Here is a 16471-nt window from a genome sequence, read left to right as displayed (position 1 = left end):
TAGTCATGATTTTTTTTAGACAGTTTATGTTCTTCAGGCACATAGGTTTGAGGTATGTGGAGAAATTTGACATTTTGACTCATTAGCTACAAATTTTGTGCTTCTCAGTATTTCAATCAAGTAAAAGATGCTGAAATAATGAAATATTTTCATAAAATTTTGAGCAGCTCTTGCTCTGATAACTTAGGTTTCTAATATATTTGCACACCACTTTAATATTAATTAGGTGTTGATGCTCATCTCCTTGTTTGTCTTTAAAATAAGGTATAAAATAACCTAAAAGTACAGCACAAACAAACAAAAAAAGAGAGAATAGATTCTGGTCTCTCTTATGTCTGTTTGGCCTGACTGATTTTAGCAGGGTTTTCATAGGCATATGTGAGGGCAAATTTCCCTCTAGATTGTTTCACTTTTCATAATGACGCTTTTGCTCATGTAGTAGAAAATAAAGGACTTGTTTTTATAAAATTAGAGAAGAGAATAGTTTGTAACTTAATTACAGCACATGGCTCTTCATGTTTTCTTCCTACCTCTACGCATATTCATATGCAAAGCAAAAGGATACATCAAAGTGACACAAACAGCATAACAAAAGCTGTATACAAAGTCCTACACCAGCTGGTACTCTTACATGTTTTAGATTAGAGTCCAGAGAGTACTAAGACTAGACCACCACAGAAGAAACAGCTAGGGGACACTGTGAATGTTCCCATGCACAGTATTATACAAACACCTGTGTCAAATTAATCAAGGCTTATCCACTGTGAAAATTCACAGGGTTTAATGGCTTTTCTTACCTGTGAAGGGGTGGTCTAATATAGGACTTCTGTACAGAGTCTGATGCAGAGGGGCAGGTTTCAGATTTTTGTGTGCTAATGTTAAAAGACAAAATAATTAGTAGATAAACAGGTGGGAGTTAACATTCAGCAGTCAGAAAGTATACAACAGGAGCATTAATTCCTCAGTTTTTATTCATTTTTGAGTATCAAAAGGTGACTCAGAAGCCACTAAACCAGTTTTCATAATGAAACTATTCTTATGGAGTCCTCTCTGAGGAAAAAAAGAAAGTGGATCCCTGCTGTATCCTGCAGAATAATTTTATTCTAGGGAAAGATAATTATATATGTGTGTTATGTCTGTATAGTTAGTTTAAAAGCTTTTTCCCTATATTATATTTCTTTCAGATTATTTTATGCAAAGACAGTTCGCTGTCAGAAGGCTCTTTATTTTCTTTGGTCACTGTAAATCTTCCTTTGTTGTTAAAATATTGAACAGCATTGTGCTGTACTTATGCTTCTTCAACTAGGAAGCTGCAGAAAAGACAGAGAGGTAACATGGACTCACCCATTTTCAAAATAAAAGCTTTGCTGTATGAAGTAGTTTTAAGAATACATTCCAAATACATCAATAGTCCCCGTAGCTGCCATGCATATAAAGAGATAATCAGTGCATTTCCTAGCTCTAATGCTGTGGTTAAAATACTTTGGGTTAGGGTTTGTTTGTTTGTTTTATCCTTGCATTAGTCTTTGACAATGCCACAAACAAGACTACGCTTGTCTTCTATATGGAGATGGATGAACTGGCTGCCTCCAAAACAAGTCTAGGAATTCGTAGAGATAACATGAGGGAAATCAGAATGTAACTGGAATTTTTACAGGGCTCCTTCTCCAGTGTTAGCATCTCCAAAGGTTATTGGACTTCTAGCTATATCAGCACCCTGACATGATGCTTACATCATTGAAAGACTACTGGGTCCCTCAGTGTTCTCAGTTAGCTTCCCCAGAAATATAAAGTGCCTTAACATGGCATGTCTCGGACAACAGCAATCTTTGCTGTGGGGTAGTACTGCTTCTTTATCTGTAGTGATAAGGCAATGGTCTTCCTACAGCAACTAGACTGTTGCCGTATCATTACATGTAAAGCAAAAGTCTTGCCAATAATGTTTAATGCCTGTTAAATAGTATACTTTATCTTATGTTTTCATACATATTCTCTGTCAGTATATCTTACAAAATGTTTGATTTTGATTTCCAGTTTTTAGTAAGCTAATCAGCAGCCTATCAATACAAAAAACTAGAAATTAGGCAGAGGGACAGTGAAATTAAGCAGTTTCAACAAAACAATTAAAATAAACTGTTGATTACATTAGATGGTAGGCAGAAAAAGCCTAAACAAATGCGTTATATTGTGAAAGCATAAAGATTGGAGTATTGTAAATTATTAAATTTAATATGATTCAAAAAGCAACTTGTATATTTACTCCTGTAATTGCATATGGAATATGCTTAACTTGGTACATAATAATGAATGCATAAGTGCCAAGAAATTGATTTCTAAAGGCAGCACTCAAGGACAGGCCCTGCAGTATAGGAAATTCTGGAGAAAGGAGATTTATATGATTCTCAGGAAGGGAAGAAAAGAAAAGAGTCCTACACCCCGATGAGCACTGCAGACCAATATGAATTCCTTTCACAGTGGCAGTCAATTAAGGTGATGTTGTGGCCCTTCAGGGAGAGAATGGAAGACCTCTGGAAATGTGTTGCTAAAAACCTCAGCAAGCTGGACTGTAGGATAATTTCTAGGTGGACTGTAGGATAATTTCTAGGTGCTGGCCCTTACAAAGTTACCTGTAACAAACAAACAGACAAACAAAAAGAAAAGAAAAAGGATTAAGGAGACTTGACAACAATTGTGGAGGATATAATTTCTAATATTCAAAATAAGGTTGGAAGGATATGATATATGGTTGTACCACATGAACAAAACATTATATTAGACTGGAGTTCATTCATTTATTTATTTAATTATATATATTTTCCATGTGTTTCTTTGCTTCATTGTAAGGGCAGTTTCAGAATAATACACAAGGCACAGTCTCTTAAAGGCAAAGATGATATAATACTAGTCCTTCTAATGTTGCTCCAGTGAGTTTGGTTGGCTCTTCTAGCCTTGTATTAGTGCTGATGGGATTCTAAAAGACATCAAGGAAAGTGACAACTGCATCTCTCTGCATCTATTACACATAAGTGTCATATATTAGTGTGATCTGACCTCTCAAAACAATGTCAGCAGCCTTCTGGCATAAAGAAAAACATACACCATACAGAAAGACACTATTAACAACAGTGTTAATTAACTTTACTTGGATCAGAAGGTCCAAATCAAACTGGGAAGCAGAATTTAGACACTTTAAAAATAATTATGTTCTACCAAACATTCCCAGCTATGGTATATAATACATCTCCACTGATTTCAAGGAAGCGGTGTTAATTTATGCCAGCTGAGGATGCTGACGACAGTGATGAAACATGACTAACAAAGATAGTATAGTTTGGAAGTGGAGTAATGCAAAAAGAGAGAATAATAAGGACACCAAGTTAATCTGATGTATGAGGACAGCAACGTCAAGATTAAACAACATGCTGATTATTCTGCCTAATTCTAAGCATATTATTTTCAGAATTGATTTAAATTTTCTAGTTACCACTTTATCTCTCTTGCTCTGGAAATCAATCTATGCCATTTTTCTCCTTTTATAGACTCATTTTTTCTTCTTTGTCCAGCATTATCAAACCATGCCACAAATTCAATTAAGCCATTGTGATGCCAAAACCTGTGGTCCTGGCAAAATGTATCATGCAGCATATCTAGGTAAGTGAATTAAAAAAGCATCTGAGCAGGTATCTGGTGTGTGTCACAGTTCATTCTTCCATAATAAACTATGTTCTCTTTCTCATTCATTTGTCAATCATAGTAACTAAAGATTATTATTTGCTGTATGTACGTGACACCAGCAATTTGCAAAGTCTGTTGGAAAGAAAATCAGGTTAGAATGACAGAGTGAGAAATTAAGCAGAAGTCTGATGTAATTAGCTACAACAATCAGTGCTCTAATTTCTGATTTATTGTTTCCTGTTTTCCTGCCGCTTTCAGTCCATGCATACTGTATGCGCTTCATATAGGTCAAACAATTGCCTTATCAGTCCTGGCAAACCAAGAGGTCAGAGTTAACAATATTTATTTAAACATGCAGGATGCTTCCCACTGCAATTAGGAAATAACTATTACTAATAGGTCTTTGGTGCTATTTCCTCATTTATACAATTTTGTAGAGATAGAGGCGATAGGGAATTCAGATTTCAGAGTTCTTCATAAATATTTCTTGCAGATAGATTTACTTAGCTAGTAGCATTTTGTTTTGTCAAACTGGTCATATTGAATTCCATCAAATGACAATCCGACAACAAGATATTAATGTGAAATGCTTCAATTTGCTTATATCAGTTTAATAACAATGGACTTGTGGCATATTTTGTATTACTTCATGCCAGATCTTAAAAAGAGACTAGCCAAGTACTAGTCCCTCTGAAATCAATGAGAATTTTGCTCCTGACTGCAGTGGGATTACAACTTGGCCCTATGAATTTGTTCTGGCTGCCATTTTCATACTGCACAGAGTTCAAGGTCTTTGGAGGAACAATTCTTTTTATTAATCCAGGACTGTACATAATTTACTCTTACACAGTTCTTTCAATTCCGGTAGGAATTTGCATGACTGCTTGTTTTGATATGAAATCCATACAATAAATTGTGCATTTCAGAAAAAATGTACATACTATGTGTATTCAACTCTTCAGATTACAGCCACATTTTCATAAAAAGTGGACCTAGAAGAGACCCTGAGAGGTCATATAGTCTGGTCTCCAAACTATTTCTAAAAATAAACAATAACTAAAACATTCCTGACAGAAGTTGGCCTAGACTATTCTTTTAAAACTCCAGAAATGGAGATCCCACAACCTGCTCATGTAATCTACCCTTACAGAGGGATAATAGGAATAAATTCCAAAGTAAATACCCTTAATGCAAATTAACCTTATTATTTATTTTCCTTCCAATTTGTAGGCATGGAAAATAATTTAATATCATCTTTGCAGTGACATTTTGCATCACTACGTCATGTCTCCTTTTAGTCTTTTTTTTTTTTTTCTTCTAAAATAATCCAGTATAGTTGTTCCATGAAATTCGCATTTCATTAGCTGCTGATCATTTTCTGGATGATGAACTTTGATTAATCTTGAGGGCAATTGCAAAGCTGTGTGCTTTACATACAACTCTTATGGTTATATTTCCCATTAAGATATTTGCTTTATTGAAATGTTAGGACAGTTTTGACTCATGTGATACACTATAACATCCAGATACATTTCTGTAGGATTGCTATCTAAACAAGTCATTTCTCATCCAGTATTTGTGAAGCGGATTGTTCCTGCTTAAATGTTTTATTTGTCTTGATTGAATTGCTTTCTATTTATTATAGCCTATTTCTCCCATTTGTCATGCTTATTTTGAATTCTAACCTTGTCCTTCAAAACGCTTACACTCCTCCCTGCTTCATATCACATAAGAATTTAATAAACTTACTGCCTGTTGTACCATCCAGGCCATAATGTAATGACTACACAGTATCAGACTCAAGACAGACTTCAGTAGAACCCTACACTGATTTCCAGCCTCTTTTGCAGTCTAGTGTTGGGTAGAAAAGATAATTTCCTTTTTTTTTTTTTTTTTTTTTTTTTTTTAAATAATAAATGTTTCTCCAGTGAGGTTATATGAAAAATGCTATTAAATGTTGTAATGAAGTGAAGACACAGAACTTCTACTCCTTCTCTATTCTATTTCTGAGGCTTGTTCCCTGTAACAGAAGGGAACTTCAATTAGCTTGCTTTGTACTAGGTACCTTATTTTTAGCCATTATGTCTCACTGATTAATCTTTTAAGTGCTTAAAAATAAATGCCTTGTTTGTTTTTCAGTGGTCTGAAGTCAGGCTAGCTCTCCTAGGGTTCCTTGACTCTCCCTTTCTCCTTTTGGGAGTAAACACCACATCTGTGTTTACATCTCTAATTTGTAATAATACTAGCATTACTTTGCCACTTCTGCAAATACCCATTGGATTTTATTCAGGCACAGACTATGTGAAGTCCTTTATAACTCAGTGCAGGTTGAGGTTCTACCCTGTCCACAGAATCTTTGTGATCTTATGTATTTTTCATGAGGCATGAGTCAAAAGAGTATTGAACCCTTCTTGACTTTATATAGTACTATTACTTTTCATTCCTATTGACTATCAGGCTGATTGTTTGTTTACATCTTCTTCTACTAATATAGATTTACAGAATAACTTATGTTCCATTTTAACACTTCATGGGCCTGGTACTGACTGTGTAATGTCTCCACCTTTATGACTTTTTTTCCCTACATTTTATTTTTGCATATTTATCATAAGAAAGAAATAAATAATAAGTAAAGAAATAAGAAATAAGTAAATAAGTAAAAGTAATTAGAAATTACTTTTTGATTTTCAGATCATTGTAAACATCATAGTTGAGACAAACTTCTTCACTGTCAGAGCTCAGAATTAAAATTGAATGTGAGTTGCTTTCTTAAGTTGCAATCTAAGATTCCTTTGCACCTTCACAATCTCAACTGTTTTCTTTTTCTTGGTAAAAAATAAGAATACATCCTCTTATGTATTCTCTATTTTCTTTTTCAGAAACTTATCCCCTGACCAAAAATCTGCACTGTGTTTCTCAAAATGTAGTTACTAAGAGGAGATCTACCTGCTTGGAACCACTGGGTAAGTCTCATCTGGGAAGACAAGTTCTGCAGTTAACTGTGCAAGTCCCAGGGAAGTGCTGGAGAGGAGTCAAGTCTACAGCATGACTACAGCATGCAATATTGGTAGATTTAGGATTCAGGCAATATCAAGGAGCTAATATTCTGCAAGCTTAATTTATATCATGCAACATCTGCTGTCCATAGATGTGAGTTCTTTAGCAAATAGTAGACCAGAATGGAGGAAAAAAAAGTAATAGAAAGGGAATTATAATGGTGGACAATAAATGTTAAAATTGGTAACAGCATGAACTGCTAAAATCATTATCTTCAGAAACTATGAAAGGAAGAATTTTCATGTCACACAAAATTTTTGTCTGGTGCACCTTAGAAATTAAAGTTTCAAAACAAATAAGGGTAGTCTATGGATAGACGGAAGATACTGTGAGTCTGAATGCAGAGTACTACTGGTTTATTAGAAGTCATTTTCTAAACAGCCTTTAAATATTTTCTGTTTTCAGCTGTTTAACAGTTTTTAGTTTTAAGTCCCACCTTTGGAGGTTTATTGCTCTTTTACATCTATTTAAGGGTTTCTTGTACTGTATGCATTGCTTCTATTACTATTAGTGGGTTAATCCATATTTCTCTGTAAAGAATCCTGTGTGGACTGAAGGCTGAACTCTCAGTGTGAAGTCTGTGTCTCTGTAGCTGAAGAAAACACATTCAATTCGGGCTTTCTAAGTATCACTTCAACTGTAATTTTTACTTTTTTTTTTTTTTCTAATTTTAATTTTCAAATCATTCACTTTTCTCATTTTTCTCAAAATTATTTTTTTTTAATTGAATTGTACTGCACAGGCTGTGTTACAAGTTTGGAAACATTATTAAAATAGATTTGTTTTATTTTTTTTTGGCCTGGTTAATATTCCCTTAGGATTTGGTCTTGTTGCTTTTGCTATCTATGAGAAATCTACTATAAAGTTAAAGGGGTGTGGAATCAGGTGTTAAAAAAATATATATATTGAAACATGACATGGTTATAAATGCTAGTAAAACTTTCAGGAGTGATCTTTCAATGGTCCTAAGAATTGAGGGCTGATCCACACCAAGATGTGGTTTCTTAAAAAAAGGTAATTTACTCAATCTTCACTTGTTCCGTAGCTTTTTAAAAGTTACAAAGAGAAGTGCAAAGCATTCCTCAGGAAACTCATGCGTTCAGGATCAATAGTTTTCTATGGAGCATATACAATTGGTTAAACTCCAGCACACATTCCAGAGTTTTCTACGTGTACCTTCAGCCAGCTCAGTCCTAGTGCTGAGGTGGACTCTAACAGCGGCCTGACTTCAGGCTGGATAAAGACCTGAGTATGCACAAAGAAATCTACACCAGCAAAGAGGGAGACATCATATCTTCTTGTCTGTTGTCATGAAGCAGGCAAGACTCCAGAGCGTAACTGGCAAGAGACACAAACATATAACAGAAGGGTAAAGCAGCGTTTAGCTGTTTTTTTGGTTGGTTGGTTGGTTGGTTGGCTGGTTTGTTTTGTTTTGTTTTTTACTTTTTGTGGATTCTAATGTGTGCTGTCTGTTAACATTCCTGGTGGCTTCTGAGATGTGTACTTATTTCTGATAAGAGTTACTATACAGAATGCTTATCATTTCAGGCATTTTTACTTTTTAGGAGTAATTTAGTAGTACTTCTCTTGCATATCAAAGTACTTCATAAATGGGAATAGCCTAATTCATCATTATTCATGCATCAAAGTTTGGGTAAAAAGGGACAGCACAACTAGAACTTAGTTGTCAAATGACTGTGTGAAGGTAGTGTAGGAAAATATCACTGTGCTCCTTTACTGCTTATCATTCAAGGATATAGGAAAATATCTTAAACCTTCCTGGGATCAGAGTATGAACCACCGTAAGAGCCAAAATACAGATAAAGAATTTTATTTTCCCGTAACTGACAGTTCAATCCAAATTAACATCTTGGCCAAATGTTCAGCTAACATCAATCATCATAGCTTCCTCAAAGTCAATTTACACCACCTTATTGTAGATGAAGATAGCTGTAGGATATCATATAGATAAAAGGCACCGTGATAGGAAAAGTTCTTTCACCATATCAGGCTGGTCAAAACATAAGGAAATGTTTTCTACAAACAGAATAGCTTCTTGATCAATAAGCACTGTTAAGAAAATCATTGCCAGAAAAAGACATCAGTTCCATTTTTTTTTTTTTTTAATTTAATTTAAATTACTTCTATAACATTTTTTAAAACCTTTCTTTTGGTTTCTTAGGATTGCAATGAATTGTGGCCACAGGGTCAGCTGTCCTTATTCCCCTAAACTGAAAACTCAGACACATTGGTTAAGAGCTCATTAAATAAAGAAATTTAAGAAAATATATTATTAAATTTAATTTCTGTGAGATATTCCTGTGGCATTTGACACTTTAAAAATATCAGGAGTTATGGAGATCAAAAACTTTAAACCCCTCTAATTGCTTCTGCTGTGTCTGATGGAGTAAGGATTAATTATTTGGACACACACAGTGCAAAGCATCTATCTATCCCGAGTAACCAGGAACTTACAGAAGCATATATTTAACATTAAGAAACAAAATTCAGGTGGAAAGAATATCTCTAATCATAAGCAGCGTTAACTGCATTGGCAGTGTCATTTTCATCTATGATTTCAAAGGACAAACACACACAAACAGTGATACCATTTGCATCTTAACACGTGACTATCCAAAGATGGCATTTTTTTCTCTGCCATAGACTATAAGAAGCAAGAATTAGTATTTTCTCTTCCAATAAAAAAAAGGAACACTTTATGACTTCTTGACTCCATTGTATTTATGTTCTTATGCTCTTACTTAAAGTTGAAGTTAAGCACATTCCTCAATATCTGAAAAATTAGTAATATATTTTTAAAGAAATAAGCATTTATTTCAGCAAAAATAACATTTTCTAAATTTCCATTCAGAGCCAGTTATTTGCTACAAATGTAAATCTAATGTGACGTTTTGAGTATAGTACTTAAATTAAAAGTTTGTGGCCAATAATCATTGCTCAGATTACTAACACTGGATATTAGCTTAATTTTCTACAATTTCAGGAAAATGTCAATCCAGCAGTATTGTGGTCTGCAACCATCCTAATATTTATGCCCTCCCCAATTTTTAGCGGACTCTTATTTTTTCCCCCCCAAAAAAGTGAATTAATCTTGCTTATTTGCTTCAAAATATTAATGCTAATTTTCTTTGCCAGTTAATTTGGAGGTAGAAAACCTAACTTGGGCTCAGTCTCCCTTGTTTTATAATTTAATACCAATATTACTTACGTTATTAGTTTCACTGGTAAATCAAGGAGCAAGTTGCCGGAATCCAGCTGTGACCCCAGGGCAGGAACTTTCTGCCTGCTGTCACCTTCTGACAGTTCGGGCTGTTAATTACCTCCAACAGTTGGAGCACAAGCACCTCTCTGTCTGCCAGCTGGCAGCCTCAGCCTCAAACTGGCAGCCTGAGAAGATTTAAAACCTGTAACAAAAGGCTGCTATGTAAACAGTTTATTGTATAATACACAATGGCAGCAGTAGACCCACATCAGGAATCAAAGGTAGCCTCTGCACTCATGAGTAGCTGAGACTGGAAATGATGCAAGCCCTTGTTTGCCTACTTTCCATCAACCAGTGGACAAAACCTGAAGCCCAAAGTGAAACTCAGCACCAGCCAAAGCTTTGCAAACTCCAACTACATGAATCTAGAGATCTGAATTTTGGAGGTTCCATTGAACTACACTGATTACTGCACCACAAGAAAATATGAAAGCAACACTTTTATTGCCTGATGACATATCAGTCACCAGTCAAGAGAAATTACAAAAATGATTATTGTTTTTTCCTTCTTGGAAAAAAAAAGAAAAAAAATAAAGCAGACTCCATGAGTTTGTTTTCAGGACCCTGCAACTCCTTAAAGCAGCACAAATGTCCTCTGACATACACCAAGGAAAGAGCTCATGGTTATACCATGACTATACATGGGTTTTTCCAAGAAGTGTTTGAGCTACTGGACCTTTACTTCAGGTCTTTGTTTGACAACCAGTGAAGTTTGGAAAACAGAATCACCAATTTCTCCTAAGGACAGATCAGAAAAGGTACCCAAACATTTTGTAAGCTGCAGCTGATTAGTTAAGGCACTTGCTGAGAGGAAGAGCTGGACTGCTGTCCACCCCAGCCTTGAGAATGTTCAAGTCCCCATCTGTCCTTTGTTTGGAGAATGGCCTGATAATCTCTAGGTGAGCATGGGCTGCTGGAGACCTAGAATTGCAAAACTGATGAAGTCCAACAGGGGGGTATTCTGGATTTGATCCTTGTTCTCTGTAATGTTTATGTATTTTATGTGTTTGTTGTTAGCTGCGATAAGCACAGGGTTTCTATATCAGAAATTTACAGATTTTTACATTTCTGAGGTAGAACTGATGGTAAAACCATAAGTTATCCCACAATTTCCAATTAGGTATTTTGAACATTGTATTGTATTTTTGTACATTTGAAGCAAATGCAAATAGGTAAGGTATATTAAGTCTATTATATTATATATTATTAGGTCTGCATATCCAACTGGGGAGTGTTCAGACATCTGCTATCTGTTTATCATATGTAGGTAACATATATTAACACTGGGGATAAGCAAGATCTTCCTGAGGACTTTAAATGATATCATTAGAACAGCTGAAATCATTCTTTAAGTGTAAGAAGTAAATGCAGTAGTACTTTGCATTTCATGATAGGAAATTGAAAAAGATATTTGTAACAAAATGATTGTTGTGGAAATATTTTTGAGTGATAATTATGACATCCTTTGTCTTGGTCTCACTAAGTTCTCACTCAGAGTCTAAGTAATCCATTCTTACCTTGGTATAAATATTATTTCTTACATGGAAATGAAATTTCTTGTCAGTGATATGTTTTCCACAGATGTCAAAATACTATTTATTAAATTTATTCTAAGAAGTATAGCAGTTTATGTCCTTTGAAATTACTTCTAGAGAAAATTAACAAATCTCATTTTATAGAAAAAAAATGTTACTATTGAACTAGCAAGACCTAGGGATTTCTACAGAGGAAGTCAGCCTGAGTTCCCTAACAGTTATTGTCCCCGCTGCTTTCAGTCATCTTTTAGATAAACTTCAGTTAAAGTAGAATTTGCTTTTGAACATTTTTCAGATCAGGCATGTGAAGAGCCCTGTATCCTCCATTTCTTGCAGAAAAGGAGAAGCCAGAATAAACATTTCAGGAAAAGTGGATGTGCTGCAAAAATTAGCAATAGCAGCCCAGGAACAACCTGAGTGGTCTGCTGATTTCGAAATGAGTCAATGCCTTCTAGGCCACAGATGTCCAAAACGTTTTTATAAATGAAACATTTGCAAGTGTCTTTTGTATCACTCTGGAACATGCAACTTCATATCTATACTTGCAATTTCTGTGTTCCTAACTGTCATTTTAAAGCTACAAGGTTAATGATAATTAATCTCACAACATCTATTTAGACCAAATGTCTCCTGAAGTAGGATGTACCAAATTCTGGTGTTGACTACAATTGAGCTTCCTAGGATCCACTGGTACAGACCAGAGCAAAGTTTGGTCCTGTGGCTTGAATTCATAATTTTGAAGGGTTTTTAAAATGTATATACATTCTGAAGTTTGAAATTTAATGTATAAGCAAGACAAAAACACCTTTAAGTCACTGTTCTCTGTGATTTATATGTATTAACCATTACTTATAAATTCTTTGCACATAAGCGTTGCAGGATGTTTTTTGAATGATGCCCTGAAATATAGTTACTTACTGATATAAAGAAAGCTCATCTTTCCCACCAGCTGAGCTAAAGCAAAGGCTATTTCTTGCCACTCCCCTCGCTAAAACTGGGGCAAACCTTCTGACAGTTCCTACTGCTGCAGGCAGTCCCCTCTCTCGTAGTTAACTGCTTCACTGCTGGCCCAGCAGCTGCAGCTGCCCCGCATTGTCACATCACACTGATGCATCCTGGAAGCCGAGGAAATGTCAGCAATACATACCTGGTATGTATCAACAGCAGCCAAGCTATCAGATAACTGACTGTAGCAAAGCCGTTTCAAAGCCATTTTATAGAAATTTCTACTTTACTTTTTTTTTTTTTTTTTTTCATAGATCAGAAGCACCCTAATAGTATTACTCTTTTTCTCTCATTTTAGTAAGCCTCAATTTTATTTGGTGTTTGTAATAGCAAACACAGAGATATGTCAAAATGGTTCTTTTTACCAATTTGTTTTCTAGAAAGGAGATTTTTTTTAGCAAATCCATTATTTTCTAGACAATTTTCTCGCAATAATTATTAAAACAATATCTTTTGTTTGAAATTTTTTTTTATTCCCACCTTCTTCCAAAAAATATATTTAATTTGATTTTCTAGTAGAATATTTGCATCTTTAGAGTCACTTAGCCTGTTTCATTATTCCATTGGAAAGGTGAGATTAATTTATTCATTACATTTTTTTACATATACTTTAAAAAAAAAATAATGGAAGAGACCAGATATCAAAATTTATTTCATTAAAACAGGGCCAGATTTTTAAGCAATTGTGGTATTCGAAACCTTTATAATTGCTTAAAATTTCATTTTTTTCCATTTTAATTCCCAGAATTTATTTTGTGTTTAATTATTTATTTATTATTGTTTTATTAATGGCAACCTTCATCTCCATCTTTTGGCCCTCTGCTCCTATAGACTGTATATTTGCACACAAAAAAAATAATAATAATAATACTCTTTCACTCTGATAGCAGAAACAGTTAGTGTGGCTAATTTTATGTACCACAAGTAGTCCCTCTGAACTCAATTGCTTCCCTGAAATTAATCACAGCAATCCTAGCTCCACAGAGCTGTTGGTGCAGGGAGTGTGTGTGTGCCTTTGCGCTCACTGTCTGAAGCTCATTGCAGCTTGCTGCGTGGCAGCCCCGTGATGTAAGCCTTGCACCCTGGCGGGCTGGTCTGATGAAGACATAAAATTCTGCACCGGGGATTGGAGGAGATTTGGCCTGTGGAGAGGGATGCCTTTGTTTCTCTTCATTTTGTGATTTCTAGCACCATAGAGAAGAGGGAAGTGGAGGAGAGGGAGGTTCAGGAGGAAGCATTGCTCAGACTTTCTTTGATCTACTCCAGGTGAAGCTTCTCTGACCCAGGCAGAGCAGATCAAAGCAAGAAGCCAGAATGCAGAGCACTTGAGTATTTCATGACTAGAAAATACTGCCACAAAAGTGCCCCTTTTGTATTTTGAAAATGTGCTCACTTTACATATAACCTGTCATGGCACTTATTACTAAAACCAGATGATCATAAACTATTTTATACATCTCCTCCATGAAGGCATTAGCTCTATAGTATCTCAGATTTCAAAACAAAACAAAAACAAACCAACAACAACAAAAAACTGTGACTGGTACATATAGAGTGCAATAAAACCTGCAGAAAATAAATGATAATTAACACATCTACTTTATTCCTAAGATTATTTTTGTTTAAAGATATACTAATTTTAAATCTTCAGTAAGCCAGTGATGAGTAGAAGACTTCCTTTGATTGTTAGTAAGCCCCAACATTTTCACAATAATTCAGCCCTTTTTTAAAGGTTGTTAGCTCTTGTAACCAGCAAATCAGAAGCTGCAAATTGCCATCTTCCTAAATTTGCATCACTCTTTAGAAAATAGAGCAGTATAACTGAATAAGGCCTGAATCCTAAGCAGTGTGTATAGGTTATACTAAGCCATGTACTGAATGCTTTATAGCCATAATTAGATTATGTTTTGCCCCAAAACATAACTTCTAGTAAGGGCTTATCCTTGTGGCTACCTTGCTGTCCTGTGAGCAGTCCCACTGATCTTTGTGGAGCTGATGGGGGTTTCTCACACTGCTTGCACATCTCACATGGGACATGCACACCCTCAGGGGTAGTTTCAGCCCTTGCTGAAAAGCCATGGTAGTCTGGCTGTGTAGCTTGCTGATTATTTCTGTTGTGCCTCAGGTACCTGCAGCAGGCTGAAGGCTGGCTCCTCTTTCAGAGAGAAGGCTGCCATCTACTGAGGCAGTGATATGCTTCTTGCCGTGCAAATGCTGCTCCTGTAAACCTCTCTGTTCTACACCAATCTGGAAAAATCATAAGACTAAAGTAAATCCAGGAATTCAGTGAAACTCATAAAAAAGAGCATTTGAGGCAGAGCTGCTTTTGTTCAAATTAATATCTCCATTTGCTGTGTACTAAGTAAAAACAAGTAGCTTTATCATGAACAGCAATCTGATGCAAAAGATGTTTTTGGCACATATGTTTTAAAATAGCTAATTTCATGATAAAAAACTTCCATCTACACTCCTACAGGATGGGATGAATTAAACTATTATCCTACAGGCTTTCCAGTTGTTAGCCCTGAATTTACTCTGTGTTGTTTTATGGAAACTGAAGTTTCTGAAGCCTTTGTTAAAATACAGTTCATGCTGATGGTTATACAGTGAATTATCATTTTATGCCATGCTTGGAACCTCAAATCCATATCCTGAAAACAGATTACAGAACTATTTCTGCTAATACTTTTATCCAATACTACAAAATCCATCATTGTGGCATTTTGTATAATGAGGGCCACAAATAAACTTTGTAATCACATCACATTTTCCTTTTGCAAGAACATTCTTGAAAGTTGTCCTCTGAGTACTTTGGTCAGTATGTTTGCTTCAAAAGCCAGATCTGTATTTTTCAGAACAGACTCGTTTCATTATCTGTTGGTATCTGTCTTCTTTAATGAGAAAAGGGCACTAAAGACACTGGAGAGGCAGAGCAAATACCTTTATATGAGACTGTGAGTAAATCACAGCCTGTGTGTAAGCCCAACACATGCTTTCTGTTCATAATCCACAGGGGAGTATACTAATCATACATTTCTACTGCAGCTCTATGTATCCAAACATTTGAACAGGTAAAATTATTAGAGATGTCAGGGAAAAAGATATATTTGCTGTTCTTACTTTCACCTCATCTTAGAACATAAAACCCTGTAAATAAAAGCTAATCTTGGCAAATCATGCTGAAAAAGTCAAAATCAAGTTGTCAAAGTAATAAACAGTCCAATACAGCTGACAGGTTTCTTTGTTGCAAAATAATATACACATATGTCAGCTGGGAAAAAAAAAAAAAAAAAAAAAAAAAAAAGGAGGCTGAGACCTTAATGTACTGTTTTTGAAACAACAGGTTTGAGGTTTGGAAAGTTCTCATTCTTGGGATCTTATACTACTGAGCTATGGTAAAGCTGAAAGGAAATTGTTGATGTCTTTTTTCTTAAACATTTTTCATCAGCCTACCCTGATCTAGCTATTTATTACAGTCTAATAGATAGTAAAAGCAGAAGGGAACGTTGGAACATTTTTTATTTTTATTTTTTCATTTACCAGTGATTTACAATTGTGATTGTGATTGGAAACGATTCAAGCTTATGCTGTTTGTGTCTTTGTCATTCTCACCACCAGATTATGAAATAAGTGTAGATTTTCAAATGCAGATGTAAATATCATGACTGTGTTTATTATCAAGAAGTATTTATTGCAGACCAAATTGTTCTCTGATGTTTTTGGACAGATTTTAAAATCAACAGGTTAAGCTAACAGGAGTTGTGGATTATATCTAAACAGCATTTATAAACAAGAGTCAAATTTATGCATTTAAGAGAATACTGAGAAGTTGAATAACACTGTCAACATGTCTGATGCCAATACAATTCTATCTTCTTCCCTGTTAGTAACTTACTGACAGGATTCTGTTTTCAAG

The 16471-nt window shown here is 35.2% G+C and overlaps 1 long non-coding RNA gene across 5 annotated transcripts in view; it reads left to right on the top strand.

Moving 5' to 3' along the window:
* Positions 1-16471, top strand: part of LOC106019518 (uncharacterized) — a 51418-nt gene that overhangs the window by 14030 nt on the left and 20917 nt on the right. For 4 of the 5 annotated variants that reach the window (XR_011809007.1, XR_011809008.1, XR_011809009.1 and 1 more), the window contains 2 exons: positions 3564-3651; positions 6555-6638. This is a non-coding gene — a long non-coding RNA (uncharacterized lncRNA). Of the gene's footprint in view, positions 1-3563; positions 3652-6366; positions 6410-6554; positions 6639-16471 lie in introns of those variants that run through there. The other variant, XR_011809010.1, reaches the window with a different exon arrangement.

This window comes from Anas platyrhynchos, chromosome 4, assembly GCF_047663525.1.
Source record: "Anas platyrhynchos isolate ZD024472 breed Pekin duck chromosome 4, IASCAAS_PekinDuck_T2T, whole genome shotgun sequence".
In the NCBI taxonomy this organism is placed as follows: domain Eukaryota; kingdom Metazoa; phylum Chordata; class Aves; order Anseriformes; family Anatidae; genus Anas; species Anas platyrhynchos.
The sequence above is the reverse complement of the archived record's forward strand: the minus strand, read 5'-3'. Positions and strand labels throughout refer to the sequence as shown.